General features: G+C 39.4%; 1 pseudogene; it reads right to left on the bottom strand.

Annotated features, from left to right (window-relative positions):
- Positions 1–1,642: 1,642 nt before the first annotated feature.
- LOC119518129 lies at positions 1,643–12,386 on the bottom strand (annotated as a pseudogene).
- Between the last annotated feature and the right edge of the window lie 3,359 nt (positions 12,387–15,745).

Genomic DNA, 15,745 nt, shown 5'->3' with positions numbered 1-15,745 from the left:
ATATAAAATTGCCAATATTGAATCCTTTCTGATCTTCAAAGAAAGGAAATTTTAAATGGCTCAATCTAAATGCAATTTAGGCAACCTATTCAGGAGAGCAGTTCATAAAGGCCATGAGGACTATTTTTAAATTGTTATTCTGTTTCCCATCTACTCAACTTATTCTCCTTTAAAAGCAAATACTCCACCAGAATTTTACAAAATCTTTTCTGTAAAATATCTGAAACATGATTTTCTTTATAGCATTATTTCAATGGAAAATATGCTTTTAGAAAATAAGTAAACAGGTAAGATTCCCATGGTTATAATGATAGATTTAGAATGACAGAGCTTCTAATTTAGGATGCTTTCAGTGAAAGCATGTAAAACATGTAAACAAATGTGGCATAAACAATTGGAATTTATACTATTTCACATAACAAAGCAATACAGAGATAGCATGCACCATGGCTGGTTTAGTGGCTCCACCGTGTCATCAAGGACACTTACTCCTTCCTTTATTCCACTAGACCATCCTCAGGATGCTGATGTCCTTTCTCACACTTGTGATCTCATGATTATAAAATAATTTGTAAAGTCGCAGGCTTCAATACTAAAAAATTACCAGAAGCCAGAAAAATTACCTGGGGAAAAGAGTTCTTTCCTTGCACCTCTTCTTATGTAGCGGGGAGTGAAATACTTCCTGAATGCTCCCCAACAGATGCTTCCCATCTCATTAACCAGAACCAGGTCACTTAGTCCTCCCTAGTTGCAAGAGATTCTGGGAAATTATCTGTCACCAAGCTTCTATTATGGCAGGGAATGTCAGTCACCAAGGATGATTGAGGACAAAACAATTGGGGTGGCAAATGACAGTATCTGCCCATGGTCCACTCACATCACCACTGAACATCCACCTAAAGTACTGGCCACAGCTACATGGAATACAGTCACCCTTTCCCATGGAAACCAACTCCAAAGTCTCATCCAGTGTCTGCTCCCACCTCCACATCCAATCTTTCATTTTCTTTCATCTTTTATTGTGGAAAAATATACACAGCAAAATTTATCATTTTAAGTGTACAGTTCAGTGATATTAGGTACATTCACAATATACAATAACAATCACCAATATTTCCTGAATTTTTTCATCACCCCAAACAAAATCTCTATACTCACTAATCAATAACTCCCTCACCCCACCCCCATCCACACTCTAAGCCCTTGGTAACCTCTATTCCACTTTGGGTCCCTATGAATTTGCCTATTCTACTCCTGTAATTGGGAATATGCAGCATGTCACTTTTCATAATGTTTTCATAATTCATTCAAGAAATAGCTTATAGAAGAACTTCATTCCTTACTATAACTGAATAATGTTCCATCGTATGTATGCACCACATTTTGTTTATTCATTCATTTGTTGATGGACACCTTTTGCTATTGTTGAATAATCCTGCCATGAACAGAGTATTTGAGCATCTATGTTCAGTACTTTTAGGTATATAATTAGAAGTGGAATTGCTGGATCATATTTCAATGTTTTACTTTTTTTGGCTCTGTTTATATATTTTATTAAGTTGCACTTACATATTGTCATATTACAAAGGCAATTGAGTGGAAGAAACTTCCCTTTCATATCTGAATCATCTGAAATAACATAAACAAAGCTATACATTAAAAATTATCAATTGGATAACAACAACAAAAGATAAATTAAGAAAACAAGAAAACTTTCCTTTCTTACAAGTGGGTATAGAAGTGGACTTAATTTGCTTTTCTTTTTAAAAACCTCCAAAGAGAAAAGCAGCTTAACATCTAATGAAAATGAATAAAAGTTTTGTTTTCTAAGCTACTGGTCTCCAATCCATTTTCTGCTTTCTGTTGTTTTGATGCAGGTTCTTCCTTGACTGCTTCTTCCCTTGCTCTTTTCACTGTTCCAGCTGCACCATTTTTATTATACTCATCATCACTAACAAACTTCGTTTTCTTGCCCTGAAACTGTAGGTTTCCTTTAGCAGACCCAGCCTGGGCAGCTTTATTTCATTTTACTTTTCCTTTAAATCTGTGATCTTTTGACTTCCATTGGTTTAGGGATTCTTGTTGATCTTCTATGATTTTTTCCCAAGTGTCTTCCTTCAATTCTCCTTCTAGTACTTGTCATTTCACATATTTGTTCCTCAATTGTAGGTTACCACTGTAGGTTGTATTTTTGACTCTCCAGTGCTTCTCTAGATTTTCTTTAAATAGAATTATTCCCTCTTTTGCTCCTTTGATAAAGTCTATCCATTTTATTTCAACATGACTTGAGTAAGGGATATGAAAGTCCTCTCTACAGGTCTGATCATTTGAGTTACCTGAAAATTTCAGAAAGCATTCAATCTTGTCTTCTAGAGATTTCATTTCAGCATCTTCTGCCAACTTCTGTTTTTCTTCTTTCTCTTGTTTGGCTGTTAATTTAACTTAGCTTTCACTTCATTTTGCTTTCTTCCTTCTTTTACCTTCCTGCCATTCTTTTATGTCAACAAAGGTTGCATCAGTTGGGAAGCCTTTAATATAAATTGATCTGTTTTTAACATCATTTTTATACTTGTCAGTCACTTCAGAGAGAGGTTTACTTGGAGAGCTTCTGACTTTAGTTTTATCTTCACTTATTTCCTGAGTTCTGCCTTATTTGCTCAATGCTTCTACTATTATAGTAAAGTCTGTTGTTACATGGTTTAACCTATTGAATTTTTTCATTATCTCCAAATGTACCTAGGCTTCATCCAATTTGATATGTTCTTTAAAAATTTACACTGTGGCAAATTAAAGTCACCAAAATAATACTCAATTTGCTAAAAGATTTTGGCCTCCAGAGTAGCCATCTTTCATTATCACCATTTTCAGCCATTGTGGCAAACCTTAGGGTCCTGGTGTCACAGAGCTGAGCCACAGGACCACTAGGAGCAACAGTCTGGATTTCCAATGCCTCTGGAGTTACCACCAACCTGTTTTCCACAGCAGCTGCACCACTTTACATCACAACCAACAATGTAGGCAAGTTCAAATTTCCCATATACTCACAACACTTATTTCCCTTCCTTTTTTTTTTTTTTTTGGATAATAGCCATCCTATGGATGTGAAGTGGTACCTCATTTTGGTTTTGATTTGATTTGCATTTCCCTAATGGCTAACAATGTTGAGTTTCTTTTCATTTTCTTCTTGACCATTTTTACATCTTTTTTGGAGAAATGACTATGTAAGTCCTTTGCTCATTTTTAATTTGGGTTTTTTTTTTTTGTTGTTCAGCTATAGGAGTACTTTATATATTTTGGATATCAATCCCTTATTATTTATATGATTTGCATTTTTTTCTCCCATTCTGTGGGTTTTCTTTTCATTCACATTCAGATATATATATTTCAGTGCTGTTAATTGCTTTCATACTCTTGTGCTACCATCACTACCGACCATTACCAAAACATTTCCATCATCCAAATTGAAACCCTGTTACATTTTAAGCCTTAACTTCCCATTCCTTATCCCCACCCTGTCCCCTGGTAACCTATATTCTTAATCCTGACTTATGAGTTTGCTTATTCTAATTGTTTCAAGACATGAGGTCATACAATATTTGTCCTATTGTGTCTGGCTCATTTCACTCGATATGATGTCTTCACGTGTCACTCATGTTGTTACATGTATCAGGATGTCATTTCTTTTTATGGATGAATAATATTCCATAGTACGTTTATACCACATTTTGTTTATCTATCTATCTGTTGATGGACACTTAGGTTGAGTCCATCGTTTAGCAATTGGGAATAATGCTGCTATGAACATCAGTGTGCAAATATCAGTTCGAGTTCCCGCTTTCAATTCTTTTTGGCATATACCTAGTAGTGGGATTGCTGGATCATGTGGTAGCTGTACCTGGTTTTCTGAGGAACCACCAATCTCTCTTCCACAGTACGTGCACCATTTTAGTTGCCACCACCAATGAATGAGTGTTTCTATTCCTCTGCATCCTCTCCAACACTTGTTATTTTCCATTTTTAAATAGCAGCCCTTCTAAAGGATGTGAAATAGTATCTCATTGTGGTTTTGATTTGCATTTCCCTGATGTCTAATGATTTTAAGCATCTTTTCATGTGCTTTTCGGCTATTTGTACATATTCTTTGGAGAGATGTCTGTTCAAGTCTTTGGCCCATTTTTAAATTGGGTTGTTTGTTGTTTTGTTGTTAAATTAAAGGATTTCTTTATATATTCTGGATATTATTCCTTTATCAGAAATGTGGTTTCCAAATATCTTCTTCCATTGTGTAGGTTGCCATTTTACTTTCATGATAAAATCTTTGAAACAAAAGTTTTTTAATTTTCCTGAGGTCCCATTTACCTATTTTTTCTTTTGTTGCTTGCACTTTGGCTGTAAAAAAAAACATTGTCTAACACAGGGTCTTGAAGATGCTTCCTTACATTTGCTTCTAGGATTTTGATAGTTCTAGCTTTTATATTAGGGTATTTGATCCATTTTGAGTTGATTTTTGTATATGGTATGAGGGAGGGGACTTCATTTTTTTTTTTTTTTTTTTTTTTTTTTTTTTTTTTTGCATGTGGAGATCCAGTTTTCTGAGCATCATTTGGTGAAGAGACTATTCTTTCTCAGTTGAATGGTCTGTGCCCACTAGTTGGCCATAAATGTCAGGGTTGATTTCTGAGCTGTCAACTCTATTCCACTGGTCTATATGTCTGTCCTTGTGCCAGTACCATGCTGTTTCAAGTATTGTGGCTTGGTAATAAGTTTTAAGAATGAAAAGTGTGTGTTCTCCATCTTCATTCTTCTTTAAGATGGCTTTAGCTATTTGGGGCCTCTTATCCATCCATATAAATTTGATGGTTGGCTTTTTCCATTTCTGGAAAGAAGGTTCTTGGAATTCTCACTGGGATTGCATTGAATCTGTAAATTTCTTTGGGTGGTAATGACATCTTAACTATATTTATTCTTTCAGTCCATGGACAAGGAATGTTCTTCCACGTATTTAGGATTTCTTTCCTTTCTTTTAGCAATGTTTTGTAGTTTTCTGTGTACAAGTCCTTTGGATCATTGGTTAGATTTATTCCTAGATATTTGATTCTTTTAGTTGCTATTGTAAATAAAATTTTTTTCTTGGTTTCTTCTGATTGTTAATTGTTTTGTATATTGTTTTTGGGTGTTGATCTTGTATTTTCCCCCAATTTGCTGAATTATTTATTAGATCAATGAGATTTGTTGTGGTTTTTTTTCTGGATTTTTGGTATATAGGATCATATCATCTGAAAATAAGGAAAGTTTTACTTCTTCCTTTCCAATGTGGATCCCTTTTATTTCACTTTCTTTTCTGATGACTCTGGTAACAACTTCCAATACAGTGTTGAATAACAGTGGTGACAGGGTCCTCCTTGTCCTGTTCTTGATATCAGAGGGAAACCTTTCAGTTTTTCACCATGGGATGTCATCTGTGGACTGTACATGTATGCCCTTTAACATGTTGAGAAAGTTTCCTTTTATTCCTAGTGTTCCAAGTGTTTTTATCAAGAAAGGATGCTGTACATTTCTGCATCAATTGAGATGATCATGTGATTTTTTTCATTCATTCTGTTGTTTTTCTTATGTTGAAACAACTTTGCATACCACAGATAAATCCCACTTGATCATGTGTATAATTCTTTTAATATGCTATTGGATTCAGGTTGCTGGTATTTTGTTGAGGAGTTTTGCACCTATATTCATAACAGATATTTCTCTGTAGTTTTCTTGTGGTGTCCTGTGGTAGCTTTGATATTAGGGTGATGTTGACCTTGTAGAATGAGTTTGGGTGTATTTCATCATCTTCAATTTTTTGGAACAGTTTGAGAAGAATTGGAGTTATGTCTTCTTTGAATATCTGGTAGAATTCCCCTGTGAAGCCATCTGGTCCTGTGCTTTCATTTGTTGGGAGGTTTCTGATGACTGATTCTATCTCTTTATTTGTAGTTGGTTTGCTGAAATGTATTTCCTCTTCAGTCATGTATGTTTCTAAGAATTTGTTCATTTCATCTATGTTATCTAATTTATTGGCAAACACTTGTTCATAGTATCCACTTACAGTCCTTTTTATTTTGTGGAGTTAAAATTTAACATCCTAAATTCATAACGATCATATTTGGTTTGACACCAACCTAAGTTCAATAGCATGCACATATTCGTTTCCTATACTTCTCTATCTCCATCACCTTTTTAAGAAATCTTTGTTGTCACTTTTTTGTACATTGTATTCCAAAATTGTAGATTTATCATACTTTATATGAATTTGCATTTTAGCACCTGTAGAAGGAAGACGTGGAGTTACATAGCAAACAATACAATAATACTGGCATTTATAATTACCCAATGGTTAACTTTACTGCAGGTCTTTATTTATTTATGCTGGTGTGAACCAATGTCTGGTGTCCTCTCTGTTCAGTCTGAAGACTTTAACATTGTTGGTAAGGCTGTCTAGCTTTAAGAATGGTCATTCATCAATTGAGATGACTTCCCTCAGTTTTTGTTTATCTGAGAATTGTTAATCGCGCCCTCATTTTTCAAGAAGAGTCTCACTGGATATAAAATTCTTGGCTGGCAGTTGTTTTCTTTCAGCATTTTAAGTATTTCAAACCATAGCATTCCTGACACCCTACTTTCTGATGAGAAAATTAGCACTCAATCCAATTGGGATTCCCTTGTACATAACACATTGCTTTTCTCTTGCAGCTTTCAGAACTTTCTCCTTGTCCTTTGTATTTGATAGTGTAATCAACATATGACAGGGTATATTTTTCTTCATGTTTCCCTCTTTGTTGTTGTCTGACCTTCTGTGATGGGCATATTCATACCTTTTGCTAAGTTTGTGAAGTTGTCTGACATACTTTGTTTGACTATTCCTTCTGCCGCCTTCTCTCTTCCTTCTCCTTCTGGGACTTCCATAATGCATTTATTGCTATGCTTGACGGTGTCCATAAGCTGTCTTAGGCTATTATTGCTTTCCATATTTCTTTTATCTTACTGCTCCTCAGTGTGACTAATTACAAGTGTCTTTTCTTCAAGTTCACTGATTCTTTCTTCTGCCAGCCCCAACCTGCTTTAGAAACCCTCAGGGACATTTTTCATTTCAATTTTTTGATCATCAACTCCAGTAGTTCTGTTTGGTTCCTTTTTAAAATTTCTACTTCTTTACTTAGGCTCTCATATTGTTCATTGATTATTTTCCCGATATCCTTTAGTTTCTTCTTCATACTTTCCTCTATCTCCTTGAGCACTTTTAAGATCATTTTTTAAAGATTTTGTTCCATATGTCTACATTCATGTCTTCTTCGTTGTTTTCTGTATTTTTATTGTCTTCCTTCGGATGGACCATCATTTTCTGTTTCTTTGCTTGTATTGTACTCTTTTTGTTGCACACTACATTTTAATATTTTAAAATGCTAACTCTTGGATTTATGCCATGGGATGTCTTTGTTTTGTTTTGTTTTGTTTTTTTAACCCACCATTGATAAGATAGATTTTCTTCAGATTTGTCTTTCCTATCAAGAAAGTCTGCCCAAGGCAAATGCAGTGTTCAGGGTTGTCCTTGTCTTTCTGCACCTCTGTCTTGTTCTGGGATTTAGCTTGTTACAGTTTGGAGTTCCCATGCTTACAGGAGTTTTGTTGTCTCCTCTGTTTTCCAGGAGACACACCTCTCTCTCCTGGGTATTTCACATTGGCAGGCCTTTGTCCCAGACTGTCCACCTCTACATTTTTTTACACTCCTTTTGTTGTCTCACACTTCTTTTGCCTGGAGGGAAAATTCTGGGAGAAGAGTCACTCCAAAGAGGACTCTTCTATGTTAGTTTTTTTCCCAACCAAAACAGGGCCACGAACCCATGAAGGGTGCACAGACTGACTCCAAAATGACCTGGGGAGGGGGTCAGGAAGAACTCCAAATGCTTTTCCAATGGTGCCCCCAAACTGAGCTATCCTGGCCTACCCAGCCAATGCAGCCCTTCAGCTTCCTATCTCCTGCAGCCCTGAGGAAGTGCTCCATCTTTTGATCTCCCACCTGTGCCCCAGTCCATGGATGGCGGAAATAATGGCTGCCAAATCTGTCAAGGTGGAGTTGAAACAATAGCTGCATTCAGAGCCAGGACCCAGTGATCTGAATTCATTAATCAAAAGACATGATCAACAATTACCATGCCCACCAGGTTCTTAGGGAAGAGGGATTTTACATCCCCTTCTGTGACCAGCAGCTAGCAAGGTACTGGACCTTGTGGTGTCCTGCTGCAGAAGTGTGGGCTGGACACTGGTAGCCACTGTGCAGAGAGATCAATTTACTGTTTTTAACCATAATTTATCTGCCTCTTCTCCCTACTTTCTGTGGATGCTGTACAGTGTTTCTGTGGCCTCTGGAGTTTCAAAATAGTTGTTTCAGACAATTCTTGCTTGTTTAATAGCTGTTTTGGTGGAAGGACTGAGCCCTGAAGCTCCCTAAACTGCTATCCTTCCCAGAAGTCTATCTTAGTCTGAGAGACAGTAGGCCAGATATAGAATACTTGTCTGGTAAGTTTTTGCTTTCAAAACTTTAAATGTGTCATCCCTCTACCTTCCTGCCTCCCATGGTTTCCAATGTGAAATCAGTAATCTTATTGAGGTTCTCTTGTATCTGACATGTTGCTTCTCTCCTGCAGCTTCCAAAATTCTGTTTATCTTTGGCATTCAATAATTTGATCAAAATATTCCATGATGTGGGTCCATTTCGGTATATCCTGTTTGGAGTTTATTGAGCATCTTGGATCTTTGTATTTATGTCTTCCATTAAATTTGGAAAGTTTTCAGCCACTATTTCTTTAAATATTGTCTCCCTCCCCAACCTTTCTCTTCTCCTTCTGGGACTCCCACAATGCAGAAATTTGTATACTTTATAGTTTCCCACAGGTTCCTCAAGCTATATTTATTTTTCATCATTCTGTTTTCCTTCAGTGACTCCCACTGGATAATATCAATTTTCTTATCTTCAAGTTTGCTGATCTTCTCTTCTTCCTGTTCAAATATATTTCTGAACCCCCTAGTCAATTTTTCTTTTCAGTTATTGTACTTTTCAGCTCCCAAACTTGTTTGGTTTCTTTTTATACTTTCTATCTCTTTATTAATATTCTCATTTTATTCATAAACCATTTTACTGATTTCCTTTTGTTATTTTTGCTCATGCGCTTCTCGCATCTCACTGAGTATATTTAAGGTGGTTAATTTGATTACTTTGACTAATAATTCCAATGCCTTGATTTCCTCAGAAATGGCCTGTGAAATTCCTTTCTCCTACGAATAGGTCTTACTTTTCTGTTCTTTGTATGACTTTTAACTTTTTGTTCAGAATTGGCCATTTAGAATATTATAATGTGGTATATTTGGGGCCCCCCTGAAGAGCTGGAGGAGAATGCAGAGATGTTGGGCTTCCTCACCTGGACTGTGGCTGATGTTCTCACAAACACTGGGGACTGACAGCTTGATGTGCTGAGCCCTCTGTCTTGGGGCTGGCCCCTATGAAGCTTGTTGCTGCAAGGAGAGGCTAAACCTGCTTATAATTGTGCCTAAGAGTCTCCCTCTGAGTGCCTCTTTGTTCCTCAGATGTGGCCCTCTCTAACTAAGCCACCATGACAGGTGATCTCACTGCCTTCCCCGCTACATGGGACCTGAATTTCAGGGGTGTAAATCTCCCTGGCAATGCAGGATATGACTCCCGGGGATGAATCTGGAGCCAGCATCGTGGGATTGAGAACATCTTCTTGACCAAAAGGGGGATGCGAAATGAAATGAAATAAAGCTTCAGTGGCTGAGAGATTTCAAATGGAGTTGAGAGTCCATTCTAGTGGACATTCTTACACACTATGCAGATAACACCTTTTAGGTTTTGTTGTATTGGAATAGCTAGAAATAAATACCTGAAACTACCAAACTCCAACCCAGTAGCCTTGACTCTTGAAGATGATTGTATAACAATGTAGCTTCCAAGAGGTGACAGTGTGATTGTGAAAACCTTGTGGATCGCACTCCCTTTATCTGGTGTATGGATGGATGAGTAGACAAATGGGGACAGAAACTAAATGAAAAATAGGGTGGGATGGGGGGGATGATTTGGGTTTTCTTTTTTATTTATTTATTTTTTATTCTGATTCTGATTCTTTCTGGTGTAAGGAAAATGTTCAAAAATAGATTGGGGTGATGAATGCTCAACTATCTGATGGTACTGTGAACAGCTGATTGTACACCATGGATGACTGTATGGTATGTGAATATATCTCAATAAAACTGAATTTAAAATAAAAAAAAAGGTCAGGCCTAGAAAAAATATTTTCTAAGTTTCCTTGTTTTGCTCTAAATTCACAAACTCCCTTGAAAATTCTATGAGGGAGGCTCTAAGCCAATGAAGAGCCAAACCTACAGATCATAGCATTCTTTTATTTTGTTGGTATATTTTACTGTGGCAAATGTGAAGACCACTGCCCTCCACCAAGAGCTGTGCATGGACTTATACAGTGAACTCTTTCTCCTCACCCCACAGGTTGTCTCACACGTCCGCAATGGGAAGACTTCCAGGGCTAGACCTAGGACACCTGCACAACTGTGATGCTACAGAAGATGGAGGATGTCTGAACTTTACTAGAACTGTTCTAGAAACATTCAAGAGAAAAAGCAACTGACTTGAGGCCAAGAGGAAGGTCATGTCTTCCATATCACTTTAGGTCTGTTGAGCACTGATGTTTCAAAAGACTTCCACTTTCCTGAGAATGTGGAAGGAAAGGATAACTTTGTGGATTGAGGTACTTTGAAAACACACTTAGCTTTATCTGCATCTTAAAATTTTTCTAGGAGGAGACTATATTCATACACTTGTAGTAATTAAAATTTAAATAGTGACTTGTCTAAAGAATTGGACTGTCTGCCTTTTGGCTCAGAAAAAACAACTTGAAAGAAGGTGGTCTCATCCTCAGAGTAGCAGCCACAGTCTCTTCCAAGCCCCCAAAATCCACCTGGTCTGAACCCTGGCCACCTCGTCCATCTCATCTTCTGCCCTCGCTTCTTCCCTCTTTTCACTCCAGGCACATGTCATCTTCCCCATCCTTGAACTTGCACCTGCTACCACAGAGCCTTTGTACTTATTTTTCCTGTAGCCACAAATGCCCCTAAGGACCCACTGCTTGTTCTCTTGTTTTATTCTGGTCTCTGCTCAATTATCACAATAGGCAAGAATCCTGCCTTGACTATCCTATTTAAATTGTAGTCCTGCCCTCTTCCAACATCTTCTAATTCCTTAGCACACTTTATTTGTCTTTATGGCACACCTCCACCCAACATGATATCAATGTACGAGCTCTGTGAGAAGGATAATTTTATTTCCTGCTGTTTTCCCAGGGTCTAGAGCAGTGCCTGGAACATTGGCTCAACAAATACATGTCAAGTCAACAAATGAACACTACTCAGCACACCTCCTCCTCATTGAAGGCCCACCATTCAGTGAAATCCCCTGGGTTCCTGGCACTAAAACACCCAATAATAACCTCTGATCAACTGCTACTGGCTCTCCTCCACCTAGCCCAATCCCGGAACCCCTCCTAACTCACTAATCCTCCTGATGACCCTCCATCCCTGCCCGAGGAAAACCCAATTATGGAATCTCAGAATTTCCTTGATAAAGAATTAAACATCAACTATATCAGATACCTGAAGCAAATATCCAAGGATGGGGGGAAAGATGACAGATCAATTTAAAATTCAGTTACCAGGAGCAAGGTTTGGTTTGGACACACTTTAAGGAACACCTATCAGTGCCAGGGTCACCGTCAAGGAAAGTCTGAACAGGTGTCCAAACAAGATGGTCCAAAGTTCCAAACCACCCCTCCTCCCCGATTATGACACATCCATAGCAGGAACTGGAACAAGGTCCTAAAACCGGCTGGGGGTGGGGTGGGGTGGAAAGGAACCCCAGGAACAAAACAGAATTTCTGGTTTTGTATGAAAATATTAATCCCGTATATACAATTAAGAACTTCTGGGAATTTGCAGAATCCAGTATTCTGTCAGTTTGATAACATAAAAAAAAAAAAAAAATCCCTATAGTTGTTCAGCAACATAGTCTCACCCAGTGTACTTAATGGTTCGCATTGCTGCCTGGAAAAAATAAATGACAGGAAAAAGGCTGCAGCTCACTTTACCAGCCCCTGTGAGCTGGGCAGGAACTGCTCCACCTGTCCTTCCTATTGGACAGGATGGTTGGGGGTGGGGAGGGAGGAAAAGGGACTGAGGTCGTCACCCCACCCCCTATTAAGGAGCCACACTCATCACACTCAATCCCTGACCTCACTGACCCCATTACCAACGCTCAAGGACACCATCCCCCAGAGACGCCCCAATCGTTTTTCCCATCCTGTCCCCTCCTGTCCTTCTTATTGTTCAAGGGGATAGAGAAGGGACCGGGGTCAATATTCCCCGCACTCGGGACCCCATACACACTCGCCACAGGCCTTAATCTTGGACCTCAATGACCCCGAATACCGACCCCCCGAGGGCGCCGTGACCACGCCCTCGTAGTTCTCATCACCCGCGAGTGCAGACCACCCATCACGAACAGCCGACGCTCCCAGACCTCCCATCACTGCCCTCCTACAGGCGCCCCATCACCCGCGGATGCAGACCCATCGGTCACGGACCAGTGTGGGCCCCGAACCCCCGACCCACAGAGGGCTGCGAAGACTCCCCATCACCATGCTCGAGGACCCACCGACAGGCACCAAAGCCGCCTCCCAGGACCAGATTCCCGCCGCCGTTGGGAAAGTCCCGTACGGGAGCCTCCGAAAGCCCACCGGGACCTTGACTCGAGTGCAAACTCGCAGACCTAGACCCTTCGATCCAGCGGGGACGGTGTTGCTCCCAGAAGAATTGTCCCGGATGACAAGATGGCGACGCTTATCAGGCGGCCTGTACAAGGGGCCCCATCTTCCGTAAGACGGGGGAGATGGTTTCGTTCTGGGTCTGGAGCCAAGAGGTCCGCGGCGAAACGGGGCAGGCAGCATCAGCCCAGCATCCGACAAGATCTAAGCGGGAGACGGCTTCGGAGAAGGGATTAGAGCACTGTCCCCCTGTGCAAGGTTGCGAGAAACCGGGAAGTTTCGGGGGACAGTATGGCGGCGCCCATGAAGACCCTGTTGTTAGATGGCTCCATCTTCCTTACGGCGGTGAACTGGGCGTGGTCAGCAGACAGTCCATTCCTGGGAGTGATAGCTAGGGAGATGGGGGTGAAGTCAGGTTAGTCCAGTTCTTTCCTGGGAGAAGATAAAATATGAAACACCTTTTTGTATTTGAATTTCAGGTAAATAATGCAATGAAAATTTTTTCAGGATAGGTGGGGCATACCGATCTGAAATTCAGTTTTAAGTGGGTGTCCTGTACTTTTTTTTTTTAATTTGAGATGATTGAAGACTCACATGCAGTTGTAAGAATTAGTACAGAGATTCTGTATACCCTCACCCAGTTTCCCCCAATAGTAACATCTTGGGCGACTACAGTGGAATACTAGGAAAGGGCATTGATGCAATCCACTGACCTTGGTCAGATTTCACCACATTCACCTGTGCTCATTTGTGTGTGTTTATTTCTATGCATTTTATAATGTTTAGATTGTGTGACCACCACCACAGTCAGGATACAGATCAATTCCATTGCAAGGATCCCTTGTGCTGCTATTTACAGCCACAACACCTCCTTACCTCCCCCATCTGAAACTCTGGCAACCATTAGTCTCTTCTCCATCTCTACAATTTTGTCATTTCAAGAGTGTTGTATAAATGGAATCATACTATATGAACTTTTGAGATTGACTTTTTGCACTTCAGTATACTTCCCTTGTCATTCATCAAAGTTATTGTGTGTATCAGCTCTTCCGTCCTTTTCATTGCTGAGTTGTACTAATTCCATGGTACAAATGTGCCACAGTTTGTTTAATCATTCATCTGTTGGAATGCATTTGGGTTGTTTTCAGTTTTTGGCTATTAGAAATAAAGCTGCTAGGAACATACATTTTCAAGTTTCTGGGATAAATGCCCAGGAGTGCAGTTGCTGGGTGGTACGGTAAGCACATGTTTTAATTTTGTAAGATACTGCCATGGTCTTTCCCAGAGTGGCTATAATATCCCTGCCAACAGTGTATGAGTGATCCAGTTTGTCTGCATCCTCTCCAACATTTTGTGTTGCCTATATAAATATATTTCAGTCATTCTGATAGGTGTGCAGTGATACCTCATTGTGATTTTTAATTTGCATTTCCCTGATGGCCAGTGATGTTGAACATCTTTTCATGTGCTTATCTGCCATCTGTATATCCTCTGTGAAATACCTGTTCATGTCTTTTGCCCATTTCTAATTGGGTTGTTTGGTGTTTTTACTGTTGACTTTTAATAGAAATTCTTTATATATTCTGGATTCAAGTTCTTTGTGGAATATGTGGTTGCAGATATTTTCTCCCTATCTATAGCTTGTCTTTTTCATCCTCTACACACAGTCTTCTGCAGAGCAAACATTGGAAATTTTGATTAGCTCCAATTTATCAATTTTTCCTTTTACGGATTGTGCTTTTGTTGTCATGTCCAAGAACTTTGTCCTAGCCATGGTTCCTGAAGATTTTCTCCTATTTTGTTTTCCTAGAAGTTTTATAGTTTTACATTCTGCGATTAAGTTTGTGATCCATATTGAATTAATTTTTGCATAAGGTGTGAGGTTTAGATTGAGGTTTATTTTTATTCCTATGTATGTTCAATTGCTTCAGCACCATTTGTTGAAAAGGCTATCCTTCCTCCACTTAATGGCTTTTGCACCTTTGTCAAAAATCGGTTGGGTGTATTTGTGTGGGTATATTTCTGGGTTCTCTATTCTTGGGGCAGTTTGTTACATAGCATTTGTAACTGGAATAGATGCTCTCTTCACCCTTCTTTGGCTCCAACACCTTGCTCTAGACCACAGCCACTGCTCTCTCTCCACCCACACCCCACAGTGTGACTAGCCTCTCACTCCACTGCACAGAAGCCCTCCTCTTCCATCTTAGTCTCTGACACTCGATGCCTGGTTGTGGTACCTGACCTCTCACTCCGTCCTCCCTCCCTCTGGGTTAGGCATCTCCATCATTCCACCTGTGCTCTTTCCCCCATCTGTCCTCCTTTGCAGGTGCTGCTCTCTTCCCAGTTAGGCTCCCATACTGTGGACCAGCTTTCCCAGTACATGCTCCTTTCTCTTCTGGATTCCACTGGACTGCAAGGAAATTTATCTTTAATTCTTTTATAAGCCTGTAGCTGTACCCGATCCTTGATTTCCTGTTGCCAGGAAATGATATCATTTTTGGTCCAAAAACTGAAAACTCTACTGAACCCTTTTCTCCACTGATATAAAATTTAGAGTAATTAGCTGCAGCATAAGTCTCAGTCCCACTGACTATTGTACCTTGAGATTAAATTGTGAAGTTAAAGTCCTACAACTTGAGTATGAAATAATAATGAGAAGAAGGAAAGAGAAGAAGAAAATGATTAGAACACACAAACGCATACCTATAACAAGCAAAGACAAAATATACAAACTACTACAGTACTTGTTTTTGTAATTGGTCAAAAGCCATAATTGATATCTGTGTCTTCCATCTTTTCCTGGCTATTCCTCATTTCCCAGGTCTTCCTCAAGAACCTCAGCTCTTCATGGTTCTTTACCTGGT

Source organism: Choloepus didactylus, chromosome 21 (assembly GCF_015220235.1).
Source record: "Choloepus didactylus isolate mChoDid1 chromosome 21, mChoDid1.pri, whole genome shotgun sequence".
In the NCBI taxonomy this organism is placed as follows: Eukaryota; Metazoa; Chordata; class Mammalia; order Pilosa; family Megalonychidae; genus Choloepus; species Choloepus didactylus.
This window is presented reverse-complemented; position numbering and strand designations above follow the sequence as displayed.